General features: G+C 42.4%; 1 protein-coding gene across 1 annotated transcript in view; it reads right to left on the reverse strand.

Moving 5' to 3' along the window:
* The window catches only part of ncoa2 (nuclear receptor coactivator 2), a 266,392-nt gene extending 240,133 nt beyond the window's left edge, over positions 1-26,259 (reverse strand). Inside the window, exon 1 of the mRNA XM_078216293.1 lies at positions 26,116-26,259. The gene's annotated coding sequence lies outside the window, so the exon portion shown is untranslated. The remainder of the gene's footprint in view (positions 1-26,115) is intronic.
* Positions 26,260-27,521: the final 1,262 nt, after the last annotated feature.

Consider the following 27,521-nt stretch of genomic DNA (forward strand, 5'->3'; position numbering starts at 1 on the left):
AATATATTTTTGCTGAGTACTGAGAAAAATCTCCTTAAAAATCCTCCACTGTTCCTCAACTGTCCCACCAATTAGTTTGTGTTCCCAGTCTACATTGGCCAACTCCGCCCTCATCCTATTGTAATCCTCCTTGTTCAAGCAGAGGACACTGGTTTGGGACCCTACTTTCTCACCCTCCACCTGTATTAGAAATTCAACCATATTGTGATCACTCATTCCAAGAGGATCCCTCACAAGGAGATCATTAATTTTACCTGTCTCATTACACAGGACCAGATCCAAGATAGCTTGCTCCCTCGTAGGTTCTGTAACATACTGTTAGAGGAAACTACCACGACAGCATTCTAAGAACTCTTCCTCAAGTCCACCGCGTCCGACTTGAGTTGACTAATCAATATGGAGGTTAAAATCCCCCATGATTATTGCTGTTCCATTTTACATGCATCTGTTATTTGTTTGTTTATAGCCCGCCCCACCTTGAAGTTATTTGGGGACCTATAGACTACGCCCACCAGTGACTTTCTCCCCTTACTATTCCTCATCTCCACCCACATTGATTCCACATTTTGCTCCTTAGAGCCTATATCGTCTCTCACTACTACCCTGATGTTATCCTTAATTAACAGAGCTACCCCACCTCCTTTTCCTTCCTGTCTATCCTTCCGAATTGTCTGATACCCCCGGATATTTAGTTCCCAGTTCTGGTCACCCTGCAACCACGTTTCTGTAACGGCCACTAGATCATGCCCATTTGTACTGATTTGTGCCGTCAACTCATTCACTTTGTTTCGAATGCTACGTGCATTCAGGTAAAGTGTCTTTATGTTAGTCTTTCCTACCTGGACCCGATTTGTTAGTGCATTCCTTTGTTTGCATGCTCTGTCCCTTCCTGTCACAGACTGGTTATTCTTCCCCAGACCATCTCCATGCACTGTGTTGACCACCTCCCTTCTCATGCTTGTCACCTTTTTCACTCTGCCCGAGGTTGGATTCCTGCCACCTTCTATACTCTCTGTTCTATTACGTGGTCTGGAAACTTTATTAACCTCTCCTGAGCCCTCGGCTCCTTTAACTAGTTGAAAGTCCTCATCATTAACCTGCACTCCTATCCTCTCCTTTACCTTTGATTTTCTAATTCTCCATACAACTGAACCCTCCCCCCCCCACTATTTAGTTTAAAGCCCTATCTACAGCCCTAGTTATACGATTCACCAGGACTCTGGTCCCAGCACGATTCAGATGATGACCATCCCATCGGAACAGGTCCCCTCTCCCCCAATACTGGTGCCAATGTCCCATGAATTCAAACCCATTCCTCCCACACCAATCTTTGAGCCACACATTTACCTCCTTAATCTTATTGGCCCTGTGCCAATTCGCTTGTGGCTCGGGTAGTAATCCAGAGATTATTACCTTTTTGGGTCTACTTTTTAATTTAGCTTCTAGCTTTTCATATTCCCTTAGCAGAACCTCTGTTCCTGTTCTACCTATGTCGTTGGTACCTATGTGGACCACAACAACTGGATTTTTACCCTCCCACTCCAAGTTCCTCTGCAGTCCAGATGAGATATTCTGAACCCGAGCACCAAGCAGGCAACACAACCTTCGGGATTCTCGATCCTGGTCACAGAGAACAGTGTCAATGCCCCCAACTATACTATTTCTTTTTTCTCCCCCAACTTGAACGGCTCCCTGTACCACGGTGCTGTGGTCAGTTTGCTCATCCTCTCTGCAGTCCCCGCTCCCGTCCACACAGGGAGCAAGAATCTCGAAACTGTTGGACGGGTTCAGGGACTGAGGCTCCTGGAACTCAACCTCCTGGATCCCGCTACCTGCCTCACTCGCAGCCACACCCTCTTGTCCCTGACCACTGGCTGAATTCAAGCTAGTTAGTCTAAGGGGTGTGACTGCCTCCTGAAACACAGCGTTCAGGTAACTGTCCCCTGATGTGTCGCAGTGTCCGAAGCTCAGAATCCAGCTCATCAACCCTGAGCCGGAGTTCCTCAAGCAACCAACACTTACTGCAGACATGCTCACTGGGAACCACAATGGGAATCACTTGCTGGAGATCCCCTTGACTTGGCACCAGACTCAGGTTAACATTTAGCAAAGGTGAACTCCACACAGTGACCACTAGATCTTTGTGGGCAGCTTTATTTGAGATCAGCATTGAACACCATCATCTAGTCACTGACCACAAAATCCAGGCCATTGTGTTAAAGCACTATACACAATTTCTTTCAGTGCAGTAATCATCTTGCAAGAAACTCCATCAGCTATTTCACACCCAGCAAGATCTCAAACCGATGAATGCACAATTAATCTATGAAGGCATGTTCAATATTTTAGTTATATACTAGTGCAGTGCCTATGTTACTTGGCTAGTAATACACAGAACTGATCGCAAATGCAACCCATGGCAGTGAGAATCTGAATTAAGTTTTTGAAACGGCTCTAGCAGTAAAATTAACCATGAAACTTTGGATTGTAAAACAACAACTGGGTCACCAGCATTTATTAAAAATAAGTAAATCTGCAGCCTTTACCTAGTAGGGCTTGTGTGAGACTCCATGCTCAACAACATGGTTGTCTCTTAACTGTCCTCCAAAGTCATTAAAAAATGCAAACAAATCACTTACATTCATTTCTGGAGAAAAATAAAATCAGATACAGGGAAGTTAAGCATGCATTAAACCTTGGTTGGACTGCATTTAGAGACACATTCTGGAATCCATAAAACAGAAAGGTTACAGATTCTATAGAAGATTAGAAAATAAAAGGATTTACAAGTATGATATCAGAATAGGTACAACTATCAGGAAAGACCAAACAGACCTGGACTCTTCTCTAGAAAAGGGAAAACCAAGAGTTAACCTAGTCAAATTTGAACCATAGGCTAGGCGCACAGAAGACTTTTCACATGAAGGGAAGCTAAAAACTAGGAGCCACAAATATGAAAGAGTCACTAATAAACACAGAGCAATCCAGGAGAAACTTCCTTACTTAGTGGTGAGAATATTAAACTCATTACCAAGTGGTGTTGCTGAAGCATTTTTTTGGGTGCATTTAAGGAAATAAGTACAAGGGAGAGAGGAATGAAAGGTTATATTAATACAGTGATATATAGAACAAGGCAAGAGGATTATCGTCTGGAACATAAACTCCAGAATAGACCCATTGGCCTGTTTCTGTGCTCCAAAACGTTTTTGTGAATAATTGTAAGAAATTGCTTGCAGTGGTTTATAAAGGCCTATCACTCCCATTTCAGCGTAACCAGGATTGGCAATAAATATTGCCTTGTCAGCAATATTCACATCTGAAGAATGAATTCCTTTTAGAAGTAGGGGCTGAGAGATGGATGCAGATCCAGAGAACAGTCAGACTCTGTTTATTGACCCTCCCAAACAATGCCACCTGAACCACAGAACAAGCAGATTGGATTGTGGCTCCATGTTGCATATGGGTGGGAAGACCTCTGACCAGAGTGTCAAAATGAACGAGTTCAAACTAACAACCTCCTAACATAGCATTACCAACTAAGCACAGCCAACACATACTGTCCCTGCAATATTCCACACTGCAAACCAGAACACAAGTGGGGGGGATAACTTTCACATAGGACACAGGGGATTGCAGACTGGCTGTTACAAATCCTACTGGGTTTTCCTTTCCCACAGAGGGTAAACTTCAACCCCCGCTCTGGGTCTCCTTTATCCTCACAGAGGATTCCAGATCCAGCACTATCCCAGAAGGACTAGCTGGAAGTGGCATATTAATGCAAGAGCATCACGCCTCTTCCATCATCCACCTTCAACAGCTGGAACAGCAACATTAGATGCAGAAACAATTGCTCAGACATTATCTCAATCTAGGAAAGCCAGACAGGAATCTCTCAAAATTGCTTGGGGAACAAGATCATGGAAACCTCTTCAATGCGAATACTATATTGGATCCAGACAAATAAAGTGGTTCTTTTTTATTTTTTTAGCCATTATACACCTGATTTTTAGAATTTACGCCATAAAACACACACACCTTCTCTCTCTCTATATGCCTTCAGGAGTTTTTTTTCAAAAAGCTATTTCATCGAAACACAAATTTAGTTTCCTATTTCTCTTCCCCCTTTAAATCATTCTTACTTGGTCGCATCCTATGTGCCTTGTAGAAGGACGCTATAAAAAGCCCACATTCCTGGTATTGATCTCACAGTTACACTTTGCAGCAGTTGTCTCTATCCCATGTAACATTTTCTGGAAAAAGGACATAACAGGATCATTGTCCTACAATAACATACACAAGTTCCAAATATATTGATAGCTAAAAATAGAACATATAGTGTATATAATAAAATTTAAATTGGAAAAGTCAAAAGTAACCCAGAGCCAAAAGCAATAGCAACGGCAAAATCTACCACACTGTCCCTTTAAAATGGAGACACGAAGTCTTTACAAGGCACTGTTAGCGGGAAAAAAATGCCAGAGGTCACACACAGATTTTAATGCAAATTACTTCAAGAACAAACCACGTTGCAGGAATCTGACCATGAGAAAGAATGTTGGAACAGCAAACATACTGGAGGTGAACAGTTGGACTGGTGCGTGTGATCAGGACGAGACAATGGATTCAAGAGGAGGGGTTTTCTGGGCCATGCAGAGGCATTTTCACAGAGTACACAATAGTGTAAAAGACAGGCCACCTGACAGTGATGATGAATGTTGCAAAAGGACAAAGGATCAGTGCCTCAACCACTGATACTTAAAATGAAGAGCAAGATTGTTCCATTATTATACAAAAGAGGAAAGCAAAATTCACATAAGCCTTTTAAAAAAAAACTAGGATTGCATTTACTTTGATAAACTCACATTTAAATAAAAAGCCTGCATCTGTAAACGTATCACATTGTAGTGAAGCTGTAAGATCTCAGTTGTGGTAACCTGCTCTTGACCCCCATACCAGGGACTCGAGTCACTGTTTACAGGCTGCAGCTAGCATTGTTTATGGAGACTCATCAATCTAAATTAAAGAAGTATTGACTTCCCTTGCTTTTTTAATATCCCTTCTGCAATTTAATCAATCCTTTCTTTCAATGTGATTTAATATTATACGTAATGAAGTGTAAAATAAACTGTGCTTGCTCCATATATTTTACTGCACGTGAGCGGTGTTAAAAGCAGTTATGTTTTTGATCCTATCGGTTTACTACATATGGAGAACATCAATTTTGAGTTACAGATTTAGCCAGGATCCTGAAGAGAAGGATGCATAACCCAAGCAACCAAACACTACTTTTCCTTCAGGCCATAAACTCCAAGGATTTCCTGTATGAATTATTGGGTGGGGCATTTCATAAACCAAGACAAAATACTACCCAATACAATTCCAGTGGCCAATCCACTGAGTAAAGGCAGCCTTGATGAAGAGATTGCGTGTGATAGGATAAATCAGTAAACGCACAGGGTGATGTGGATCAGGCTCTGCTGACATTTCACACAATTGCACTCATCAGCACATGTCACGGCAGAAGTGCACAACAAATACTGGAAAAGAAAGACATTTTAGCATAAATATAATCACCGTCAAAATTCTCAGAAAATCCAAAAGAGTTAAATTTCAGAAGCTAGAAGTTTTGAATTACAGTCTATAGTTATCGCACTTATCTCTGAAGTTGTTTACACAAGAGAGCAAATTATCTCCAGACTGAGTAGACTGAATTCAATTCAATCTGCATCTAGTTTTCAAGTAAATGGAACTTGAGAATTGCAGTGAAACGTGTGCATTATTTAGAGTAAACAGAAGTCAACAGACTTGATTGACAGAATAAACAAACTGCACTAACCACAAAGTCCAACAATTCAAGTTAGCCATAAACTGGAGAAATAACAGTAGACTTGTCAACTAACCCCACTCCAGAACTGATCTAAAAAGGTGTAACTGCCCTGGATTAAGCAACTTGTACTTCAGACTATCTTAATAAACCTCAAGTAATCTTAAATCCTTCATAAATTTAGAATGTTATCAGAATATTCAATTAATGTCCTCGCATCAAAGTATCATTACTGCAGTGCAGAACACAGTCTATGGATTTAGCCAGCTCACCATTTCTCAATTTTTGCAGAGAAATTCTATTCATTCTCCTTTCGAAAGAGAGAAGACTGCAGATATCCTGCCAGCTTTCTAATGCCCAAGACAACTCCAAATTGGAGAATCTATAAACACAATGATTTCAACAGGCAGGATGACAAAGCCCCATGTTAGCTGAGAATAGTAGTTTACTGAAGTGTAAACAAACAGAAATACCATTACATCACTACTGCTGAGGTCACGAGAAACACAAGTTTTAGAAAATATCTCAACTGTTTCAATTTCAGCTTTCGGATTACGGTACAAAATGATAGTTCCATAGAAGGTTTGAATTATCTTCTAACACTATCTTCAAAACTGTAACACCTGTAAACCCATCATCACTATTCTATCCATTTCAAATGCATTGATGACACTCTGCTCTTTGTCCCCACCACCTCTCAATCCCTTGACTGTCTCCTGACAGGGAGACTGAAACCATTGCCTTTGTCTACCATTGCAAATTGACCAATCCCCACAACACTGCTAGGGCTTAGGTAGAAGTAGAATGTTTGCAATCTCAACATCCTGTTTAAAAATGTGTTGAGCTGCTGATGCCACTTATTCCTCCATCACTAAGACTGAATACTTCCAACATTGCAACAATTTCTACCTCTGCTTCCAAAATCCTGAAATACACATCAAGTCAAACATGGACAAGATCCACAGACTCCCATCTTTCATCCCCCCTCAGCGCATCTTCCAAGTGTTGTTCAACATGGAGGAGTATTGATTTAACAGAGTAGCAAGGGCAAGGAAAATATTCTGGGTGGGGGACGTTAATGTCCATCACCTCAAGTGGCTGGGTAGCTGGTTGAGGTCTTAATGACAGAGCACACTAGCACCATAGGAAATGGAGTAGATTCAGAACAGACCTAGCATCTCAAACCTTGTCATCCACGTGGTGCTGAAGGCCATCAGTAGCAGCAGAATTGCCTTCAACCACAATTTAACACCTCAGGCCTAGCATATTCATCCCCTCGACCATTACCAAATGTGGATCAAACCAAGAGAGTAGCATCAGCATACCTAAAAACTAGACATCAACCATGGGAAGCTACAAAACAGGACTACTTGCATGCCAAAGAGAGAAAAAAAAACTTGCCTTTATGTAACACCTTTCACAACCAAATATCTCAAAGCACTTTCAACCCATTAAATACTTGTTGTTGTAATGTAGAATCGTGACAGCCAATTAGAACACAGCAAACTTCCCTGAAAGCAATATGATAACCACTAAGTGGGTGGATGGACTGCAGCAGTTCAAGAGGCAGCTGACCACACCTTTGAGGGCAATTAGGGATAGGCAACAAATGCTGACCTTGTCCAGCGACGTTCACATCCCATGAAAGCACAAAAAAAAAATCAATAATTGGTTTGTGATATTGTTTGAGGGAATAACTCTCCTCTGAAACAGTGTCATGGGATCTTTCACACCTACCCAATCATGAAGATTGGCTCAGTTAAACATCTCATCCAAGAGATATGATTTTTGTGGTCAAGCGCTGGCACGGGAGCTGATCTGGAACATGATGACTCAAGAGCGAGTCACAGCTAATAACTGATGTAGACAGAGCTAAGCCATCTCACAGCCAACTGATCAGATCAAACCTCTACAATCCTGTCACACCCAGTCGTGAATGGTGATGGACATATTACGCAGCCAACTTGAGGAGGAGGTTCTGCAAATATCCCCATCCTCAATGGTGGGGGTGCCCAGCATACCATTGCAGAACATAAGGCAACAAATCTTCAGCTAGGGATGCCAAGTGGATGATGCATCTTTGATCCCTCCCCCAGGCCCCTCCATCCAGCAATCAGTTTTCAGACAATTTGATTCACTCCACATGATGAAGAACAGCTCGACTTCCCCGAGATCATTCTGGCAGTATTGATGATGTGCTCCTGAACTAGCCATGTCCCTAGCCAAGCGGTTTCATTACAGCTACAACACTGGCATCCACCTGACAATGTGAAAATTGCCCAAGTGTGTCCTGTCCACAAAAATCCAGACAGATCAAATCTGGCCAATTAATGCCCAGTCTACCCTCGATCATCAGCAAAGTGATGGAAGATGTTGGCAGTGCTTACTCAACAGTGACTTGCACATAGTTGCTCAATTTGGGTTCTGTCAGGGCTTTTCAGCTCCTGACCTCAAAACAGCATTGGTCGAAACATGGATACCAGAGATGAGGTGAGAGTGAGCGCCCTTTACATCAAGACAGCATTTGACCAAGTCAACGGGAATTAGGAGGAAAACTCTCCAATGGTTGGAGTGATGCCTAACCCAAAGGAAGATGATTGTGATCGCTGGAAGCCGATCACCTCAGTCCTAGGATAATCATAGAATCATAGAAACCCTACAGTGCAGAAAGAGGCCATTGGGCCCATCGTGCCTGCACCGACCACAATCCCACACAGTCCTACCCCATATCCACCCACTAATCCCTCCAACCTACGCATTTCGGGACAGTAAGGGGCAATTTTAGCATCGCCAAACAACCGAACCCGCACATCTTTGGACTGGGGGAGGAAACCGGGGCACCTGGAGGAAACCCACGCAGACACGGGGAGAATGTGCAAACTCCACATAGACAGTGACCCAAGCCGGGAATTGAACCCAGGTCCCTGGAGCTGTGAGGCAGCAGTGCTAACCACTGTGCTACCGTGCCGCCCCTTGGCATCTCTGGCTGAAGATTTGTTGCAAATGCAAATGCTTCAGCCTTATGTTCTGCAATGATATGCTGGGCTCCCCCATCATCGAGGATGGGGCTATTTGCAGAACCTCCTCCTCGGGTTGGCTGCTTAATTGTCCATCACCATTCATGACTGGGTGTGACAGGATTGTAGAGGTTTGATCTGTTTAATGTTGCAGAAGTTCCTCAGGTAGTATCCTTGGCTCAACCATCCTTATCTGCTTCAAGAAATCAGAAGTGGGGATGTGTTTGCTAATGATTTCACATTGCTCAGTTCCATTCATAACTCCTCAGTTTGACTCCACACAGCACAACCCGAGCAACATTTGGACTTGGGCTGATGCCGCACAATTCCGAGGCAATGATTATTTCCAACAAAAGGGAATCTAACCATCGCCTCACGACATTTAGCAGCATCACCATCTCTGAAACCCCACCATCAACATCCTGAGGGCTCACCATTGATCAGAAACTTGATGGACCAGCTATGCAAATACAATAGCCATACCAGGTCAGAGACTGGGAATTCTGCAACAACTCACCAAAATCTGTCCACTATCCAGAAAAGTACAAGTCAGGAGTGTGATGGAATCAATTGCCTGGATGAATTCCAACAATTGGAATTTGCTAACAAGGACAAAAGCAGCCCATTTGATTGGCACCTGATCTGCCACCTTAAACATTCACTCCCTCTACATTGGCACACAGTGGCAGCAGTGTGTACCATCTACAAGAATCACTCGGCAAGTCTTCTTCCCGTTTCTTCCGGGTGCTCCGGTTTCCTCCCACAGTACAAAGATGTACGAGTTAGGTTGATTGGCCATGCTAATTTGACCCTGTCAGGGAAATTAGCAGGGTAAATATGTTGGGTTACGAGAATAGGGCCTGCGTAGGATTGTGGTCGGTGCAGACTCGGTAGGCTGAATGGCCTCCTTCTGCACTGTAGGGATTCTATGATTCAACACCTTCCAAACCTCCACCACCTAGGACAGGGCAACAGGCACATGGGAACACCACCACCTATGGCAAGATTCCCTTCAAGCTGTATGTTATCCTTACTTGAAAATATATAATCATTCATTCATCGTTGCTGGGTTTAAATCTGGCCAGGATTGTAGGAATATCTATAACCCCCACCTTGGTTAGAGGTGGCGGCTCACCACCTCCTTCTGATGGGCAATTAGTGACGAACGATAAATGCCAGCACTGCCAGGGTCAACCACATCCATGAACAAATAAAATAATGTTTTGAATATACTTCAAATTCTTGTTCAGCACAATTTTGTCTTTGATTAAGCTTTGTGCCAAAATAGCTCAAAGTAAATATATCAGTTAGAAAGTTGAACAGTACTGAATGGGGCAGACAGACAATTTAGTCTTTTATAATAAATAAAAATAGAAATTGCTGGATAAACTCAGCAGGTCTGGCAGTATCCGTGGAGAGAAGCAGAGTTAACGCTGAGTCCATAAATGATCCTTCCACAGAATTATTTGAGCATTTTGCTTTTATTATTTAATTTAGTCTTTTTAGTTTGGATGCATCTCAAGATTCTTCAGTCAGCAAAAAAATAATAATGGACAGGCCTAAAATGGATACTCCACAAAATGTTAAACTGGTTAGGCAACTTTCAGTAATGATTTTTTTGCAGCAATCCACTGAATGCTCACAAAATATCAGTCGTTGAATAGATGTAAACTCTAATTAGTGAAATGTATATCTAAAGTATGCACCTCCAAATGGAAGTGTCATTAAAGCTTTTTTAAAAAAAATTGGGAACATTCTTTATTACATTTAACTGTATAATTCCCCCATTTTCCTTTCAACTGCAAAATTTACTGACTTGCAAACATTAAACTTATTAAAGCAGCTAGACCATAAACTCCAAAACAGCCAGAGACAATTTGAAAGTATTTGTACCATTCCTTGGCTTAGATTAAGTAAGGTGCACCCTTCCCTGAAGCAATATCATTCTCAGTAGACAATACATGATAGCATGGAGCAAACATCTTCTCAAATGTTCTTTCCCCTTGGGGGGAAGCTCACAACCTCTGATTGGTGCTTCCTTGTTACCCTGACAAGATCGTAAACTTGCCTTGTGGTATACCAATCAAACACCACCAACAGTTCTTTCTGCCTACCTACTACTCAAAGTCTTCCTTACAAATGCTCGTCGAGAAGGGTGGCTTTCTATTTACTGGTGATGACTATTTACAAAATATTAAGCAAAAATCGCTAGATGTTGGAAATCAAAAATAAATCAGAAGAAGCAGGGAAGGAAAGTGTATGTGAGAGAGAGAGAGAATGGGAGAACAAGTGAGAAAGTGAGAGACAGTGAGAAAGATTAGCAGTCCAGTTGTCTGCATGTGAACATGCTGTTGAAGACCAGTTCTGCTTTCTCCTTCATGGGCAGATATCTATTGTAAACAATATGTAGACTCTCAGTTTTATATGCAACTAAAACAGGCTTTATACACTTCTGGAAAATAAACAGACATTATGTTTTAACAGGTTAATGAGTTTGATTGCTACAACGCAGCCACTTTATTGTGTGCGACGTGATGAAGTGTTAGATGTGATGAAGTGTTAACTGTGCTAATCGGTACATAGTACCCGTTAGATTCCACAGCTGTGAGCTGTAAGAATTGAATTAGCTGGTAGTGACTTTGATTGAGGCCCCAGTGGGGTGGCAGATGGTGTAGAGAGGACTATTTCTCTAATACAGCATTTAGAGAAATATATTCCGGGAGTGTTTATTACTTTAAGAGTTTTGCAGCTAAAGATTGGCTTTTTGATTTAAATGAACAAATGTTTTGATAGACGAGATGTTGTTCATTTAATCCTTATTCATACGAGTGTTATTGATTTAAGTAGGTTCTACCATAATACCAATTTGGCAACAGAATTAACAGCCATAATATTAAACTGATAACACCCAAGTATGCTAGGTAGGATACACACACTGACATTGGTTTTAAAACCACAGATGAAGTGACACCCACTGCCCCTGGTGCAGGTGTCTTTACAGCAGATGGCACAAATCTGCAAGTATCTCTGTGCTGACCTGAAGCACCAGCTCCCCACAGACATCATCAGGTGGTGTGCCTAAGCCTGCAGAATAGCAGATGCAGCCAGTCTGGTTTTTGCGAGTACTGGTCAATCTGGTATACCCTCTTTCATTGGGTCCTCCTTCATGAATTTGTATCATTACAAAACCAATCCTTATTACCAACTTCACTTTTTTTTTAAAATAAAGTGTTTTAAGGCCATGGATGATAGAGAAAAATGCTTTTAGTGCAACATGTCAAGCATCAGGGACTCCTTACTTAGAGGCCCAATGCTCTATTAGCTCCAAAGAAAGTTCTTATTACAAATATACCTTTTTACTTTATCGCTTCAGGTCTTTCTGCTGTATAAGCACTTAAATTACAGCTGGCTTTAAAATATTTAATTGTGTAAGGATCTACAAATTCAAAACTTAACAAATTATAGTGTCAAATGCCAATAGAAGCCAATGTTAAAAATATCCTTTAAAAGCTCAGAATCAAAAAGGCTACAAAGACAGAGTTCCTTAACCCAGTAAAGGGAGCCCAATCCTTGCCCATTATCCAATTGCTTTTGTTCGTAAATAATTAAATTCTATTGTAAATTTCTACAAACCTGCAATTTGATAAATGCTTGTATAGACTCAGTCTCATTTATTTCCTCATAAAATACCTATTTGATTGCAACTCTCAGTGCACGCGAGTCAGCATAACTTTCTCGTCCTGCCAGCACTGTAAATGATAGCGCTCTTTTGCTGCCACAAGATCTTTCCACCTTCAAATGAGGTGGCTCATACAGGCAGTCTGCGCCATTCCGAAAAACAAAGAACTTACATTCATTTTTTGAGAGATAGCAATGATTTTAGGCCATGGTAAGCAGAGCACAGACATACTGACCAACTTATGGTCAGGTTATTGGGGAATGCATGGCTAGCGGTAAACATGGTCATAAAATGTTATTTTAAAATAATGGCATAAAATATCAATATAAATTCTGGTTACTGCTGTAGCTAAACTTCTAAAATCTCTACATTCCTAAAAATCCAAGATCGAGCAACGCAATGAATGGTGGTTGATAAGAAATAAAGGATCATCTTCAGAAGAATTTGCCTGGAGAACCATACTCACTGGAGTGCATATATTGGAGAATCCAGGCTCTTTGTGAGCATAACTCCAAGGACAAAATTACTCCCATCTTTTCATAGAAACCCTGCAGTGCAGAAGGAGGTCGTTTGGCCCATTGAGTCTGCACCAACCCTCCAAACAGCATCCCACCCAGGCCCACATCCCTTTGCCCCATCCTGCAACCCAGCACATCCACCCCATAGCCAATTCACCTAACATACACACTAAGGGTAATTTAGCATGGCCAATCCACCTCACCTGCACATCTTTGGACTATTAACTATCACAAACACCAAGTCATAACATGTAGCAACAACAAAAATTCAATAAACTCTGATGATTAATGGGTACAAGTTAAAGCTCTATAGTCATCTTTAAAGACACTTTTGTTCAGTTGACCTGATGGATAAGGGCACTGCACATGGAAACACTGAACTATTCTAAACAAAAAAGACCTCTCGCTGACTGTCAGTCGATGCTGAGTCAGTTGATCTCTGTTAGGGTAGCAGTTTGGATATTACAATTGGTCCGCACCCTAAGCTCAGAGGCAGACAAAGGGGGGAAAATAGTCAAATATTAGCCAGGGTTTCTGCTCATTGATTTTCTGGAGATGCCTTTTGTATATGCCCTCCAGAGTTAAATTATGTGCTGATACTAACTGACCAACCTCACAAACGAAGATGTAGCCTTTGTTGAGGTACTAACTGGCTTTCGTGAAACTCTCTCAAGTCAATATTTTCAACAGATAGAAAATTGTGGGCTTTTTGGCAGTATTTTACTTTAAAACCACACCAATCCCAGTATCACCACTATGCCTTTCATTAAGATAAATATTTTTAGCAATACTGTGGTAGGTGTACTTTACTGCATTATGCAAACAGCAACATTCCAACAAGCTGACAGTCAACAGGCACCTGACTCCATTAGTACTTAATTACACAATAAGCTTCATGTGGATTAGGCATTATTGTTTCAGTTGTGAGTAATAAGTCACACAACAATGGATTGTTATGCCACTGAAACTGTGTAATGTGTGTGACTCAAAGGCAGGAATGTAAGCAGTATTCATTTATTTTTGTCCTACCCTCAATTTTTAAATACAGTACCTGAATCAAATCCTGTTCACAATCATTCATTTATGTGGGGGCTCTCCTCAATGGCTAAGCTTATTCAAGCAAATGAACAGAAGATACTTGGTAAAAATATTAGTGATGTTTGCAGTCCCACGCGACCATGGGAAGATTTGAACTTTTTTTATGCAGCGAGTTGAGATGTTCTGGAAATGTGGCTAAAGGAAATTCAATATTAACTTCCAAAAGGAAACTATATAAATGCTTGAAAAAGAAAAATGGCAAGGGTATACAGAATGAACAGAATTAATTAGATAGCTCTTTCAAAGAGGTAACTAAGGCAGGATGGGCTTCAAGATGCCATGATTCAATGTATCACAACAACAATGCCACACTAAATACAGAAGCAAATGACCAAAGATGCTGGAAATCTGAAATAAAACAGTAAAACATTTCTGGTCAATGACAGCCCTCAAAATTGCTCATATGTCAAGTCATGACCAACAGCCACAATGTTTTACACTCAGGGGGTTGAAACTCTCCCTTTCTTGCCCCCCCCCCCCCCCCCCCGCCCACCCCACTCCGCTCAATTTTCCCCAACAGGCTACTTTTTCACAATATGAATATAACAAACTGGAGCCTGAGCCTATCCTCACCCAACATCAAGAGCTATGGGAAGGCATCCCTACATAGCTATCAGGAGTAGGAACCCTAGCTGATTTTTAACTCCTTTAAAGCCAAGAAAAATAAGACCGATTACAATATCCCCACTGCTACTCCAATTAAATCAGTCTAGATTCTGGGTGAATCAGTTGTCATTCTGGTCTTCATGCTTCAGTTCTCACCACTGCTCACTAAGCCATAGATTCCACCTTCGATATGTTTATTTTATCAATAATGTTCCCTCCAACATAAGGTCAGAAGTGGGTGTTTTTGCTGATGACTGCACAATGTTCAGTACCATTTGCGACTCTTCAGATACTGAAGCCTGCGTCCATAAGTAGCAAGACCTGGAAATCAGTCAAGTTTACTTACGGGTCTGTATGTATGCAAGAGCAGGAGTAGGCCACTCAATCCTTTAAGCCTGCTCCGCCATTCAATAAAATCATGTTAATTTGACTATAACTTCAACTCCACATCCCCACCCACAATAACCTATCACCCCTTTGCTTACCAGGAATATATCTACCTCTACCTTTAAAATATTCAAAGATTCTACTCACTGACTTTTGAGGAAGAGTTCCAAAGATTCACAACACTGAGAAAAAAACCTGTCCTCACCATTTTAAATAGGCAACCCTTATTTTTAAATAGTGACCTTGAGTATTAGATTCTCCCACAAGAGGAAATATCCACCTTGTCACGACTTCTCAGAATCTTATGTTTCAAGATGCCTCTTACTCTTCTAAACTCCAGCGGATACAAACCCAGCCTGTCTAACCTTTCCTAGTAAGACAACATGCCCCTTCCAGGTATGAGCTTAGGAAATCTTCTCTGAACTGCTTCCAATGTAATTGCATCCTTCCTTAATTGAGGCCAATACTGTACACAGTATCCCAGACGTGGTCTCACCAATGCCTGTTTAACTGAAGTATAACCTCCTTAGTTTTGTAATCAGTTCCCCTTGCAATAAACAACAACATTCTATTAGCTTACCCAATTACTTGCTGTACCTACATTCTAGCCTCTTGCAATTCATGCAGAGACCCTTAGATTCCTCTAGGAATCTGAGGTCTGCCATCTCTCACCATTTAGATAATATGCTTTATTATTTTTCCTGCCAAAATTGACAATTTCCCACATTACAGTCCATTTGCCAGGTCTTAATCTATATCCCTTTGAAGCCCCCTTGTATCTTCTTCACATCTTACTATTCTTTGTGCCATCACCAAACTTAACAACCATACCTTACAGTCCCTTTATCAAATTCCTTTATGTAAATTGTAAAAGGTTGAGGCCCCAGCGCTGACTGCTGTGGCACAACACTTGTTATATCTTGCCAACCAGAAAAAGATCGATTTATACCAACTGTTTCCCATTAGCTAGCCAATCTTCTACCTCTGCCAATATGTTACCCCTTTCACCATGAGCTTTTACTTTTTCCAATAACCTTTCATGTGGCAAGTTATCAAATGCCTTCTGGAAATCACAGTTCTCCTTTATCCACAGCATGTTACTTTTTCACAGAACTCCAATGATTTCCCTTTCATAAAACCAAGTTGACTCGGCCTGAATTTTTCCAAATGCCCTGCTACAACTTCTTTAATAATGGCTTCTAACCTTTTCCCAATTGGCCTGCAGTATCCTGCTTTGTCTGTCAGTTTTCAAGAAAGGAGTTCCATTCACTATTTTCCAATTTAATGGAGCCTTTCCCAAATCTAGGGATTTTTGGAATATTAAAACCAGCAACACAAACTTTCTCACTAGCCACTTCTTTTAAGACCCTCTCTGCTGATTTACTCAGTCTGTCCCTTCCTGTCATGGTCTGTTTAGCATTTCCCACATCAATACACTTTTCTCTGCTCTGATTTACCACATCTTCCCAAATTCGTTACCTTGCCCCCATTATTTAATTTAAAACATCTCTACCTCTCTCATTACGCGGCTCACTAGAACACTGGCCCCAGCATGGTTCAGGTGCAGTACTGGTATCAGTGTCCCATGAGCCAGAACCCACTTCTTCCACACCATTCTTTGTGCCATGTATTCATCTCTTGCATACCCTATGCCAATTTGCAAGTGGCTCAGGTAATGAGATTATTTTTGAGGTTTTGTTTTTTAATTTAGTGCCTAATTCCTCATACTCTCTATGCCAAACCTATTTCCTAGTTTGACTTATGTCATTGGTACCTACATGGACCACAACTTTATCCTCCCCCTCCCACTTCAAGTTTCTCTCCAGCCCTGAGCAGATGTCCCAAACTCTGCATCCAGGCAGGCAGCACAGCCTTCTGGACTCTCATTCTTGCTTGCAGACAACTGTCAATCTCCTTCACCAAACTGTCCTCTACATTCCTTTTTACTCCACATCCGCCCCCCCTAACCCACCCCACCACCGACTTGAATGCCTTCCTGTGCCAGTCAGCTTGCTCATCCACCCCGCAAACTTATTGGACAATTGCAAAGACTGAGGCTCTTGCATTCCTGCCTACTGGGTCCACTTACCTTCCTCACTTGCAGTCACGCCATCCTGTCCCTGACCAGATCAGAAGACCCTAAGTGGTGAGAGTGCCTCCTGGTACAAAGCATCCAGGTAACTTGCCCCCTCCCTGACGTGTCGCAGAGTTTGCAGCTCAGCCTCCAGCTCCATAACTCTAAGCAGAAGTTCCTCAAGCCACAAATACTTTTGCCCTGGATCACACTGGCATCCAGGTGCCACATGCTACACCCTTGACACATCATCTGTTCTACCTCCATAATGTGTTTTACAGTTAACTTAAGTGAACAATGTAATTAAGTACTTTTTAAATATATTTTATTCACTTGATCACCATTTCGTACACAATTTTAAACCTTAGGACTGGAATATACCTTAACCACTTAACAGATATTCACCAAATAACTGGTCCCTTTCCCTGTAGTAGAACAAGAATCAATTCCTACAGGGTGAAAAAGGTAGCGAAAGCAAAAGGAAAAGGAAAAGAACACCTCCCTGCCCTCTTCACCAAACTCCCAGGTATGCACTCCGTTCCAAAGCTGCACTCGTTTGGTGGGACCGATAAATGGCAAACAACAATCCTGCCACAAAGCTTTCAGCAATCTCCAACAACACAGAATCTAACCATCTCCCCTGACATTCAATGGCATTACCATCATTGAATCCTCCACTAACAATTTCCTGGGGGATACCATTAATTAGAAACTTAACTGGACAAGTCACATAAAAACTGTGGCTACGAGGGGGCAGAGGCTAGGAATTCTGCAGTAATTCTCCTGTCCACCAACTACAAGACAAGAGTGTGATGGAATTCTTGTCACTTGCCTGGATAAGTGCAGCTCCAACAGCACAAGAAGCTTGACAATATCCAGAACAAAGAAGCCCGCTTGATTGGTAGGTGGAGTGAATGTGCCAGTGACGCAATGGGGCAGCAGTGTTGATCCAAGATGGACTTCAGTGACACACCAAGTCTCCTTCAACAGCATCTTTCAGAACAAAGACCTCTGCCACCTACAAGGACAAGGGCAGCCAGTGCATGGGAAGAGCCACCACCTACAAGTTTCCTCCAAGCGAAATGCCATCTAGACTTGGAACAATAACACTCCTGACTGTCACTGGATCAAAATCCTGGAACTCCCTTCCTAACAATAATGGATGAACCAATACCACATGAAATGTGGCAGTTCAAGGCACAGCTCACCACCAACTTCTCAAGATTTAGCCAGTGACGTCCACATCCCATGAAATAATTTTTAAAAACAAAGACTTGCACCTACATACACCCTTCTGGCTTTAGGATGCCCAAAATAATTACTCTAGAAGTATACACAAACACTTGCAGCAAGATTCTACAAAAAGCAACAAGATGAATCACTAGTTAATCTGTTTTTGGTGGTGTTGGTTGAGGGGTAAATGTTGTTTAGGACACCATAGTTCTATGTCATATTAGGCCAAGAGTTTTATGTTTTGTCCAAAAAAAAAGTGACACCTCCAATAATTTTAAACTAAAAATTGTCAGCCTAGGTAATGCATTCAAATCCTGGTGAAAGCCATGAACCCAGAGTCTCCAAAATCAGCCCATCACTTCACCAAGACTGAAAACTTTTATGACTTGCAGAATCTGGTTTGTAAAGTACAACACACCAGCTATAATAGTTTTGAAAATTCAAGAATAACTATAGTATAGTAAATAAAACACATGCTCGCAAAACTACCTATTCATTTCAAAGAGGATCTTTAAAACCATGAAGGATGCACCCCAGTGTATTCTTCATGTGGATGTAGTGTCCACGCAACAAGCTTTTAAAAAAACTTTTGCTTTCTCACATCTCAAATAAATCTGAGAAGCAAATTGTGCCATTTATTTCTGGCCATGCCAAACTGTGTATATTAGCATCATAAACATGACAACAACAACAAGTCTGTGTGACATTTAAAATTGTGTAGCGCATTTTGAAATAAAAGTCAAGGCCTTTTATTCAAGCGCTGGCCTGAATTTTGAATAACTATTCAGCAAACATACCCCATTGTGTTTATTCAATTAGGAAGTATATTTCAGCAACAAGTTCAAAATTCAGTTTCATTATGGAGGAAGAGTTTGGTCTCCTCGGTTTTGTAGATTTCCTGCACTACACACAGATTGTCTCTCATGCCTCTGAATAAGAAGCTTGTGGTTGCAAGTGCCACTCGAGACTCGAGCACAAAATTTAGGCTGACGCCCACTACAACACACAGAGTGCTGCATTGCCAAACCTGCTGTCTTTCAAATGAGACATAAAATAGGTGGATGTAGAAGATCTTGTGGTGCAATATTAAAGAAAAGCAGAGGGCTTGCCTCATTGTCTTACCAATATTTATCCCACAACTAATGCCACAAAAATAAATTATGCGGTCCTTGTCTCACTATAATTCATTAGATTTTGCCATGTGCAAATTAGCTACCATGCTTCTGACGATACTTTCTCGGACGAATTCTCCACATCACTGATGTATTCCACATTACTCCACAAGAGTTTCCCCAAGTTAATACCGGACCATTTTAACACATTTTATTCCAACAGTATGCAGACTTAACAAAACAATGTTCCCTTTCCAATCCCAGTAAAGCGGTAGATATCATCATCATAGAACCCCTCCAGTACAGAAAGAGGCCATTCGGCCCATCGAGTCTGCACCGACAACAATCCCACCCAGGCCCTATCCCTGTAATGTCTACATATTTACCTGCTAATCCCTCTAACCCTCATATTTACCCGCTAATCCCTCTAATCTGCGCATCCCGGGACACTAAGGGGCAATTTAGCATGGCCAATCAACCTAACCCGCACATCTTTGGACTGTGGGAGGAAACCGGAGCACCTGGAGGAAACCCACGCAAACACGGGGAGAATGTGCAAACTCCACACAGACAGTGACCCGAGCCGGGAATCGAACCCAGGTCCCTGGAGCTGTGAAGCAGCAGTGCTAGCCACTGTGCTACCGTGCCGCCCACAAACATCCAGAGTTCCCTTAGAAAGAATCTTAGAAATCCTACAGCACAGAAAGAGGCCATTCGGCCCATCGAGTCTGCACCGACCACAATCCCACCCAGGCCCTACCCCTAGATATTTACCCACTAATCCCTCTAACCTATGCATCCCAGGACACTAAGGGCAATTTTTTAGAAAGGCCAATCAACCCAACCCGCACATCTTTGGACTTTGATAATCCCTGAAGCAGTGATGTATTCAGCAGCACCAGGGAAAATTAGAAAAGATCAGAAAAGCATTCATGTCACAGAACTTTATTTTGGCTCATTTTATAATTCAGAAGCGAAAATAACGAAATTCAGGATTGAAAAATTGTGCTAAATAGTTACAAAGAGTACACAAGCATTCTGGATAAATCCCTGAGAAAAGTGTAAACATCAGTTAACCACATTCTACAGTAAATATAACTGCCATTACCTACGTGAAAATAAACAGATTTATAATTATAGCACAAGTTTAAAAAACTAGGCTTGTATTAGTAGATTGTGGAGCTGTGCTTGGTGTGTTAATGGGAACTCTTTCAACTTTTCCAACTGGCACCAAAGTCTTGAATCTATCTGAGCCAACAAAGAAGGCAAGATTCCGAGAATGTTGAAAGAGAGAAAGGAAAGGAAAGGCAGGAAAATGAGATCAGGCAGACCAAAAAATAAACCGATGAAAAGCAACAAATAATCCACAGAAATTCACCCCCCGAATTCCTGGGACTTTTGCTTCTTTAAATGGCTCATCTTAAATCTATTGAAAGTTGATACATGCTTGTCAGTACCACGCAGTTTGCTCATCTTGCAGAAAAAATTACTCTCTCAATCAGTTTCTAGTGCATACCATAGAATCCCCATAGTGCAGAAAGAGGCCATTTGGTCCATTGAGTTTGCACCTACTCTCCAAAACAGTATCCAACCCAGGCCATCCCCTCCACCCTGTCCACATAACCTCATGCATTTACCACAGCCAATCCACCTAACCTACACATCTTTGGACTGCTATGTGACTCAAGATTCACAACTGAGGTCACAGAACTAATTTCCTTTAAGAAAAAAAGGTTAACATTTCTGTCTGCAACGTTACAAAATAATAAAAATTGCCCGATGTATGAAGAAAGTTTCTATGCCCATGTAAAGAAAACAGGCCTTCCCTATGGATTCAATCTACAAAACAAATCCAACTGCTCACGTAGGAGCAGCTGGAGATGCAGTTACAGAAAATACTGCTACATAACAATATTGTCTACCAACGAGTTGAATCAGAGAAATATAAACCGCAGAACCTAAAATCCAGTTTTATCTACAATTCCTCTGGTCTTAAGTATATATTTTCAAGGAGGAAGTGTGCCGAGGAGGAGCAGATTAAGAAGCAGGTATTGTACTCTGGAGCAAAAGAAGAGGAAAACAGGAGAAAAAGTCAACAAACATCAGATGTGTCAATCTCCTTATTACATAGCAACATTGTCGGAAGTCTTGGAATAGGTCATCTGTGCACTGTTTCATTCACAGAATACAGCATACTGAGTGGAAAGAATACAATATATTTTCTCCAGCAATTCAGACACAAAATTATTGCAGCTCCATAGTTAATTTCTTCCATCAGTTGAACAGCACCCAAATTAATCATCACTGAAATTGTAATTATAGTCTAAGAAAGCAAATTTCAGAAAAGTAAACTCCCATGGTTGAAGTGCTATAGGGAATAAATTATGGGGAATTATTTTAAAAGATACAGAGGAAAATGTAACTGTATAAAGGACATTTGCCAAAAATTGTAGAAAAACGGCCTATCCTGGAAATAAGTCAAAACCAGTATAAATGAAAGTGAAAACATTAGGGGAGGGAAAAAAAGTGAATAAAATTCTGAAATGTAGAGAATAAATACGAGGAGGAATGGAAACAGAGAACACCAATAAACTGATGTAATGTAGAGACAACAGAGAAATCAACAGATAGTAGTGATCTAAGTGCTATTGTAGGGCAGTGGTTATGCAATTGGACTGCAATCCAAATGTCTGGAATAATAAGAGTTCAAATCCTATCACTGCAGTTTAGGAATTTTACTAGTTTTTAAACTTAGATAAATAAAAATATATCAAAAGAAGTGACCATAAGTGTTGGATTGTAATAAAAACTCAACTGGTTTTGTAACGTCCTCAGGGAAAGAAATCTACCAGCCTTACCCAGTCAAGGCCTATATGTGACTTGTCACATATCAACATGGCTAACTTTAAACTGCCTTCTGAAGAGGCCAAGCAACACTCATATGTATCAAATCCATAATGGAAGGTGGAGGGTTGGAAAGCTTTTGAAGGTACAGTAGAAATTTTTCTGAAGCTAAGCAAGATTCATGCTGACAATTTCTTTTAGACGCTACTGGTGGAATTGTTTCAGAAGACTGCAAATCCCTTTACTGATAGCTATCTGAATTTTAATAAAACTCCATCTTTAGACGTAGAGACAAACCTACAAATTACAGACATGACAGTCTGATGAGTGTGGGGGAAATGTTTTGAACTAATGGATAAGGATTTGTGTTACTCTACTTTGTTTTCAAGAAGCAATTTGCATAGCCCCAAATATCAGAATAATTCACAAAGAACAGTAAGCAAATTAGATAGATAGCATTCCAAAAGGATGAACAGGCAAGGTTAAATTTAAGGGCTTTCAAGCCCTCAAAACACGGCAAAGCGTTTTACAGCCAGTAAAGTACACCTTTGTAGCATAGACATTGTTTATCATGTTAAAAAACAAGGCAGTCAATATGTGCACAAGGTCCTACAAACCTCGATGGGATAAATGTCAAGATAACCTGATTTTGGAAGATGGATAAATATTGGCTAGGACACCAAGAGACCTCCCTTATTTATCTTCAAACAAATGCCGTGGAACCTTTTACATGCAGCTGATATAGCAGGTGGGGCTCGCTCAAATGCCCTTCGGACAACAACTACTTAAAGTTACAAAGCAACTTTAACATTATAAAATTTCCCAAAGCATTTCACAGATGCATTGACAAAATTTGACACTGAGCCATCCATTAGAATGGGTGACCAAAAACTTGTTCAAGGAAGCAAGTTTTGCAAAGCACTTTAAAAAAAGAGCAGCACTTGAACCTGTGACTAAACTCATAAGAAAGTGTCATCTCTGAGCCAAGGCTGACACCTTGACAACAAGGAGTAAGTCAGCAGCATGGAAACCAGTCACTGTAGCCCCATATGGAGCTACTGTTGTATAGAGAAGATGGAATATTGGCCAGTCTAAGTTTGCAGATAACCTGAAATTGAGTTCTAACCAACATCCAATTAACCAAAAAAAAAAGAGATCTAGGCAGATTCGATAATTGGGCAAAGGCTGGCAGATACAAAAACAGAAAATGTAGGAAAATTTCAGCAGGTCTGACATCATCTGAGGAGAGAATAAAGCCAAAGTTTTGAGTCTGGATGACCCTTTGTCAGAGCTTTTAGTCCCTACAGTACAAGAAAGATGCAGAAAAAAATAACAGAAGTTCAGGGATGGCGTTCCAAGGAATGATTATCTGCCTTGGGGCTTCATTCTCCGAAAAGGGTGAACAACACAGTGTTTTCTGGAAAATTCCTATATCAGAAAGTAATTCTGTGTTTCAGTACACAGATGAAAGAATCACAGAAAAGGGTACTGATACATCAGATGGCACAGAAAGTCATGGCTGATTTTGAAAATGATCCATGGCTATTACTGGATTAAGTTAAACAAAGCGAGTAAGCTAGATAAACCAAGAATATTTCCCTAATCTAAGCATTATCCAACTATTTGGGTTCCTGATATTTGCATTTTTTGATAAATTCTACAGAAGGAAACCATCTCAGTTCAGCTGGTAATTTCAGCACCAAGGGAACTACACAAACCAGCAACAGCTCTAATTAAATCCCCAAGTTCGTAGAGAATTAATTCTGATTAACAAGAGTAGTGGGACACTATAACTACCAATACCAAAAAATAGTGCAGTTGCTGGAAATATGAATAAAAACAAAATGCTGGAAATATTCACAGGTCTGGCAGAGATAATGTTTCAGGTCTGTGACCTTCTCATCAGAACTGGGAAAAGTTAGATTTGTAGTGAGAGGAAGGGTGGGATTGCTAATGGCTGTTGCTGGTTTGTTTGGTTCCATTGCCTGTCACCTTTCTGTTGGGGAGGGGAAGAGGGTGGGGAATGAAACATGAAATAGTGCTCCTGATCACTGGACTTCTGCAACATGCCACATATGTAAAACTTGGTAACTGCAAAATTCAGACTCCGCTAGGGTGGGTGTTTGCCACGATCGAATAACCTGTCAAAACTGTCCAGATTGATATATGGAAAGTGCAGACCTGGATTGGGTAATGCAGCATGGCTTGTACCGACTGAACAGTAAACCAGTATTATCAGTATGTTAATCAGTATGGAAAATAATTTATTTCGCAGAACTCGTAGGTAATGCTGATCATTCACACAGATTAATGATTCATTCTGCGAACAATTAAATATAATCGTGGGTCCAAATGATGGTGCCAAGTCAAACCACATTTTTTTGGAGAAACTTTTCCTCTTTTGCAAAACAAGACGGTTTAAAAAAAACAAAATATTCTCCAAGGGGTAAGGATGCTGCTAGAGAGAGAGAGGGGACAGGGCAACGATTTACAATCACGGCGCATGGAAGAGGACAAGTTTTCACTGTTTCGATAATGGATCCTCGGTGTGTTTTTTTTCCACTTCTTGTTTCTAAACATTAACCACCACCGCCACACTGGCGGCGGGGGGGAAGAAGGCACAAGAAATCCCGAAAATAAAAACCTCGACCAGCAAATAAAAGTGGCGCCTGTCGAGCAATCGGAGAGGAAAAGCAGGGGGCGGGGGGGGGGGGGGAGTTTTACTCCGCTTTTGTGCGGGTGAACCGAGGGAAGCTGGTGCGGCGTCCAAAAGACTAGTTTCAGCCGCATTAAGTAGCTGCCCAGAAGCTGCCATTGGTCCCGGCCCTAATCACCGTTTTATCTTTTCAGGATAACCCAAAGACCTAGCTCTGTGGCTGCCAGTGGGGGGGGGGAGGGAGGAACACCCCCGCCACCCGCTATCCTTGGGAGTTGTAGTCCTGTGTCACCCCGCTTATCAACTCATGTAAATGGAGGAACCCATCCTGTAAGACTACAACTCCCGAGGGGCAGTGCGGGGGGGGGGGGAGATACTGGGCGCCTGCGCTGTGGGCTGCTCTCGGTGTTTATCATTACTGTTGATGAGCCGTTTAGCGAGCTCGAGTGCAACCGAACTTTATACCCGGGGGGGGTGCTGCCAGCTTGGCCCCGCCCTCTCCCCGGCGCATTCGCTTTCCATTGGTCACTCTCGCCACACCAAGGCACTACCGGCTTTTCGATTGGCCAGCGGGGTTGTCCATCAACGGCGCCGTTCGGAGGCTTCCGTTGAGGTTCGGTTGAGAAGCCAAAAGCGAAGCTCGCATTTTGAGCGAAATCCTTAACCCAATTAAGAGAAAAGCGGCGCCTGCCTTCCCTGGCCGGCGGCTGCAAACCCGGGCAACAATAAAACACACAACACCGCAGGACTGAGGGGACATTTCATGTTCAAACACACACACTTTTAGTGACCTCGGTGGAGAAGTTGAGGCTCTGGGGAGTCGCTGCCCAGGGGCGGTCAGGCTGGAAGGTTCCCGAAGCTTCCCCCTCCCGCCAGGGTGGCGACGTTAAAGAAATCAGGGAGGAGAAGCAGCCATCCCCCCCTCTCTCTCTCCCCCCCCCCCCCCCCCCGGCTCGAACAGACCCACGCCGCCGTCGCCTCGGCTCCCTCTTCCTCACTCCCCTTCTAACAGTGTAAATAAAAAGGCCGGGCCAGCAACGGCGGGACCGGGAAGCAGCCTTACTCACCGGCTGGGCTGGGCTGTGAAGGGGGGGGGGGGTCAGCAAGAGCAGCGGTTCAGCGGGCTGACCTTCGCTTCTGAAGAGGGGCTCTCCCAACTGTCCGCCATGATGTTCCTTGTGTATTTAAATGGCAACTTCCCACAACCGAGTGAGCGGAGGGGGAGGGACACACAGAAAGAGGGGGTGGCTAGGTGGGGGAGGAGGGCCTGGGCCGCCCCGGGTGACAACAGGCCGGCGCTCTGCCGCCTCCAAGCCCTCTGCAAATGGCCTTTCTAAGTTTGTAAACAATCCTCCGCCCCAGGCTCGGTCACCTGTCAGCAAGGTGGCTGCTCTGAGGCTGACCCGAACTCTCACCTCCTCCTCCTCCTCCCTTTCCCCTCACTCCATTCCTTTATGGCTTGGCCAAACTCTTCCCAATAACCACAACAGACCTATCGGCAGAATTAAATCTTCTCTTCACCTCCCCAGCCCCAGTAAAAAAATGGTTAGAACAGTCCCCCCCCCCCCCCCAAGTTGCTTCTCCATGCCTGTTTATCTCTTCCCTTCCTGCAATCACAAAGTGCCAAAAGTACAGGCGTGGTCCAAAAACAAGATTGACAACCATCCCAAATCTGTGCCCACTTGACCTACGAGATTGATGGGGCTTTGGTAAACAAATGTGTTCTAAGGACGTCGGAGATTTCGGGAGGAATTCCAGACAGCAGTTGTCAATGATGGGGAGAAGTGGATGCTGGAGAATAGGGTGAGCATTTCTCTCGCTGTTTTCTGAGGTGTTGTTCCCCCCTCCTTAAATAAATGGATGGCTACACATGTTCAAAATAGGATCAACGTGACCCTGAGCTGCCCTGTGGCCGGTCAGTGAAAAGTGTGCGGGGCTTTGCAATGGGACAGGTTCTGTTAGGAGATTGACATCTCTCTCTCTCTCTCTCAGCCGTTTTCAACCAGAAGGAGTGGTCACCGGGCTTTAATTAATGCACGCATCACACTCTATGGCCACAGTGTACGTGCTCTGCCCCTAGCCCACCCACCTACTCCACCCCTGGACTGTGCACAGTTCCTCTGTGACATTCAGTTGAATGTGAGTAATGTGGGCCCCTGGCAGTGGAACGAGTGAGCGAGCAGCCAGCGGCTGGAGCTGGCCTCGGGAAAGAGAGCAGATAGCGTGGGTGAATGTCAGGCTGTGTGTCTTGGGTTCAGCATTGAAAACATCGTCACCCTAACTCACTCAAAAACCTGAATCAGAGGAAGGGAAGAGTTCAGGGGGATGGAGACAGTTACAGTGAGAGGGAATGACCAAGCCATGAAAAGATTGAAATAAGAGGATGAGAATCTTGTGTGTACTTTGGGGATTCAGTGCCTTCCATAACAAAGACTGTTCATGTCCTATCAGGAATAATGTACATAAGTACTGT

The sequence above is a fragment of the Mustelus asterias genome, chromosome 7 (assembly GCF_964213995.1).
Source record: "Mustelus asterias chromosome 7, sMusAst1.hap1.1, whole genome shotgun sequence".
In the NCBI taxonomy this organism is placed as follows: domain Eukaryota; kingdom Metazoa; phylum Chordata; class Chondrichthyes; order Carcharhiniformes; family Triakidae; genus Mustelus; species Mustelus asterias.